The 4,818-nt window shown below is 40.4% G+C and overlaps 1 protein-coding gene across 1 annotated transcript in view; it reads right to left on the bottom strand.

Annotated features, from left to right (window-relative positions):
• Nucleotides 1-853: 853 nt before the first annotated feature.
• The window catches only part of KIAA1644 (KIAA1644 ortholog), a 280,240-nt gene continuing 276,275 nt past the window's right edge, over nt 854-4,818 (bottom strand). The window contains exon 6 of the mRNA XM_019515763.1: nt 854-1,005. The gene's annotated coding sequence lies outside the window, so the exon portion shown is untranslated. The remainder of the gene's footprint in view (nt 1,006-4,818) is intronic.

The following is a 4,818-nucleotide window of genomic DNA, read 5'->3' on the forward strand; positions in this document are numbered from 1 at the left end:
AGTCTCAATGTATGACTGAAGTTCACAAGAATGATTTGTATAAAACATACCACAGGATTTAAAATTAAATCTGTAACATAAAAAATAACATCTAGCTATTGCAACATACAGTGACCATTCCATATGCTTCTGTGATTCTATCATTGCCACTTTGGCCTGCTCAGGAATCCTCAGATAAAATACGAAGCCAACCAATGGCTGAGGGAACTGGATTATTGCCTTGTAAAACAAGAGGGGCAATGGCATTATTGCTATTTGTAATATAATTTTTTTTCTTTCACTTTCTATTAGTTTCAGGAAGGGGAGAGGTGATGGTATTTCTTTACAATCACTCTCACCCTGAAGGAGGGTGTGTGCAGCTGAAACCACTTGGTGTGCTCAGGAGTCTGATGTCCTGCAGCTGACACAGCTGTGGGTGAAAGAAGAATTTAGGTGTTGGAATGACTGTTACCTTGCATTCCGATTAGATGACAGGGGTTCCCTTCCATTATAATGTGCAGTAAGGGGCAGGGGAGGGACAGTGACTTGGCTTGTTGACATCTAGACTTTGTGACATAATGTTCACCAGAGAACTTTGGAAAAACTCACATTCAATATTGTGACACTTAGATTAGGCTCAAATGGCAATAGATGGATGGGGAGGCAAAAGAAAGGTTATCTACCAAATCTTCATCTTGTAGTCCTTGTCCACCTTGACATGGATCTTGCCAGAGCAATGTGTGTTTCATTTGTCTGAGCATCTTCTCAATACAGTTTCTCCATTCAGAAATTAATAGTCTTGGTCTAGAATGAAAATATTGCTTGCAGACTGCTTCCTGATCAAAAACTTTCTATGTTGTTTCCTTTTTTTTTAAAGTTGGCAGGATGGTGATTCTCTTCCGGTGAGTTGGCCAACACCCGTCTCAAGAGTGTCTTTCTTTTTCTGTCATTCAGCTGGACAGTTCTGTTGGAAGCTCCTCCATGGATTCTAATCTTACCTCTCCCATCTTGAGGCACATCAATATAGTTTTCTGAAAGACAGAAAGTGAAATATTTGTCAGGATGCTTCAAGATGATACTGTAATATAATTTTCCATAAATGTAAACCTGTGTTTTCAAACTGACTTAAAAAAATTGTTTCCTAATAATACTGAACTCATGCTTAATGTAAATAGTCCTACTGAGAATTATTTCCATAATCAGGTGTGAGGTACTTGGTTGGTTGGACTCTAATGAGAGAAATGAAACTAGTCTCTTCCCAAATTTCTTCTCTTCTCTGTGGGTTAGTTTGTTGTTGATGGTTGTCTTGTTACCTATGATACAGGTGGGGCAAGGAGGAGGGTCTTTGTTTAAAAGATCATGAAGTATTTATCTTGAAAAGTAAAAGACCCACTCAGGCTTGCTAAGCAGACGATCTATTAAGTGTACTTCTGGTTTTAGAACATTCAGCTACATTAAGGGTGTAATACTGGGTGTGTCTACATGTTGATGTATGGCAACACTGCTACGGCACCATGCTTTGCTACTTCCAAAAGTTACTAAAGCAGAGTGCAGTAACTGCCTGTACTGCACTATGGGTATGGCGCAAGGTTAGATTTTGTTGCTATGTCACTGTAGCATAATAATGGGGGAGTGCACTGCTATGGCAGCAATAGCTGCTGATCACATGTAAACCCATGTGAATCGCTATGTTGCTATAGCACACTGTATGATGATGTACCGCAAAATTACGTCACCATAGGGCTATGTGTATATGCACCCACTGTAACCATTATTCTCATGAAAAGCCTTACTTGCCTGAATAGTCTCCATGGACTTGGGAACATTTGCATAAATCAGATTTACCCATGTGTTGGGTATGGTGCTTATTGCTACTGCTAATAGATTATGCATGGGGATGGGAATAGTGCCTAAGCCAGATCCTTACTCTGCTGCTGACTCTTTTTGTGGCATTACTTAACTTTTACTTATGGGGCATGTCTGTACTGTCAGTAGCTGAGCACTTCCTGCCTATCTGTTTCTGCTACATGTGCATCAGTCCTAGAAATGAAGCAGAAAAGCTGTCCTGAGGATGCCTCTTCTAACCGCTCTTGATCTGGTTCTGAAGTGCTTGCGAGTGGAGGGGCATCCCCCAGGTGGCTTCATTTTCTTATTTCAAGGATTGGTCCACATGAAGAGGTTGGATGTGGCATGCTTCTCAGGCCTCCCAGGAGTGCTGCATAATGCGTATAGCCATGTTCTCAGTTACCACTGTCTAAAAGAGTGACTGAGGCTCTAGCTCACATTATAATTCAGACACAATGCATTTGTTAATTGTTTGTTAAGCAGTAACCTGGCCACATGCTCAGGGGATGAACAGTACCACAAAAAAGGGAAATCAGTAAAAATGTGTAATTTTTGTGGCTGTTTTCCACTGTGTCTTAAACTGAACATGTAGCAGTGTGAAGACTGCACTGAGGTCTCCAACTAGCCCAGGTACTGTCTCTGCTGATGTTCAGCTATTGTTGTCAGGATCAGGCCCCCATCAGAGCTTGAACTGGCCCCAGTGTGATTCCTGCCAGCTCCAGGGACCATGTATGTGCAGTCCTGGACCTAGTTGACAATCAGCTGATTGTTGGGCACTGAACATTCAACCTGCCAGATCTGATCTCTGATCCCAAAATTGCACATCCTGCCTTACATGTGTGGCATGGCAGGAAGCTTAATTGTTGGGATTGGGGATTAGATCCCATTGTGCCTTTACATTAACTCCTCTCAGTGGCCTAAGATGTGTATTTGCTTTCCTCCAAAAGGTGTTGAGATTAGTGTTATTTGGAATTTCTACAGCATGTCAGACAAAACAGATGTGACAAACATGTTAAGTACTTGTACACTCTTTACAAACAGTTCCTTGGTACTGAGCACCTGCAAATCGAGCCATTTTCGCAACATACTATAATATTCTTTGCTGAAGAATGTTAAATGGCCAAAATGTACAAAACATGGAGGGAAAATGGAGACACAGGGTAAAGAGGTTTTGCCTAAGGTGACAGTAAATCAGCAGTACAGCTGAGAGAACTCTGCTCTCTTGAATCACAGAACCTGCTGCCTAGAGGCTGAGAATGACAGACTAGTTCATGTAGGAATCCAGCACTCACTCACACCTCAGGACCTTTTTCTAAGTGTAGTGTGACTTAACGTTTAGATAGTAGGTTAAATTTAGAGGTAGCTCAAGATTAGAAAAAAACATTAACTATAATAGCTGTAGGCAAGAGGCAATAATAGTATTACTCATCTGCATCTTCTATCAGACAGAGATTGCTCTTTATCTGTTGTTGGTATTCCCAAACTGCTGTACAACGTCATACAGACTGCATGCCATTAGTGCAGTATAAAGAAACATCTGTTTCAGTGAACAAAATATTGTCATCTGCTGTTATTTAGTCTTTACCTATCAAATCAATTCAGAACTCAGAGCTAGATTCACCGTTTTGTTTACTCCAATTTTACATCAACATAGCTTCACATGAATGTAACAGTGAATCTGTTTCAAAGAGTATTGTGTCAAGCTGTTATTTTTGAAAATGTTATTTTGAAAATGTTATTTTGAAAATGCAGGGGCAATTTGAAATAAAGAGGTACAAGCTGGCTCATATAGCACTGACACATTTCCAGCCTCCACCCAAAGTTCCAATCAAATGAAATAATTAAGTTTTGAAAAAAGTTTGGGGTGAGTTTAGTTGTCTGCATTATCTTGTGCCTCTTGGTTCTGATTAGAAACAAAGAATGAAACATGATTGTTTTCATGGTATGTCTGACCTTGCCAAATCATGGAAAGGAACAAAACAAAACAAAACAAAAAATTATTTGTGAAAGCCTACTTCTCATGAGGTTTCCATACAAAAGAAGCTGAAACAAGTCTGTTTAGTTCTAGAGGGAACCTTTTGAGATCTACTCATAACTTAATTTAAAATACCTGGACAGAGATACAAAATAGAAAGTGCACCTGTCACAGTTCAGGGCTAACTGTGTCCGTCATGGTACCTTTGGGTTTTTTCATGTGTATGTAAAGTGCATTGCATGCTATTGGCTCAGGTGAAATACTTTAGAATTATTCTGCCTGAATTTTTCAGATTACTGGGATGTTTAACAGTTTTTAGGATAAAACATTATAAATGTTTAAAGACTGAGTTGATACCCCAGACATTTATGTACTTCAGGGTGGAGTGTGATTATAGAGATATGAGAAAAATCATGCATATATCCTTCACACTTTGGACTTGAGGCATCCCAGCTGAAGATCCTTGGCTTGATCCTTTGTTCAAGAGTAACTCCATTGAATTCTGGGTCAAATGTAGAGAATGAGATCTATAGATTGAGATCTATTTATCTGATAAGAGTGGACAGCCTTAACACTATGTTCAGTGCAACTCCTTTTCCTATCCAATGTGAGCTGTGAGGCCAGAAGTACGTAGGCCACACTGGGTTCAGCATGTGCTTTACACTGAATGTTAATAGCAGTCTCTAAACTTTTTGAATGCCTGGCTGAGATCAGGGCCTGAATGAAAAAGAACTGGCTGGAGCAGAACCCTAACAAGACTGGTGATCTGCCAGCAGATAGGTTTCTTTGAAGCATTTTTTTCTATGCCACATCTCTTACAATCCCTCATATAGGAGGTATCTATCCTCCAACTGTTCCATCAGCTCACAACCTTGACACCACCATGGAGTTAAAGAATTCCCACTTCCATGTGTATACAATTGGATTTCCTGTACCTAGAGTACCTTGCAGGGGCTCCAGTTCACCTGCCACCCCTCCAGTGCTCCCAAGAATGGAGCTCCCGCCCTTGCCTTGTCCCC

This window comes from Gavialis gangeticus, unplaced genomic scaffold (assembly GCF_001723915.1).
Source record: "Gavialis gangeticus isolate Ggan-Ray unplaced genomic scaffold, GavGan_comp1, whole genome shotgun sequence".
Classification (NCBI taxonomy): Eukaryota; Metazoa; Chordata; order Crocodylia; family Gavialidae; genus Gavialis; species Gavialis gangeticus.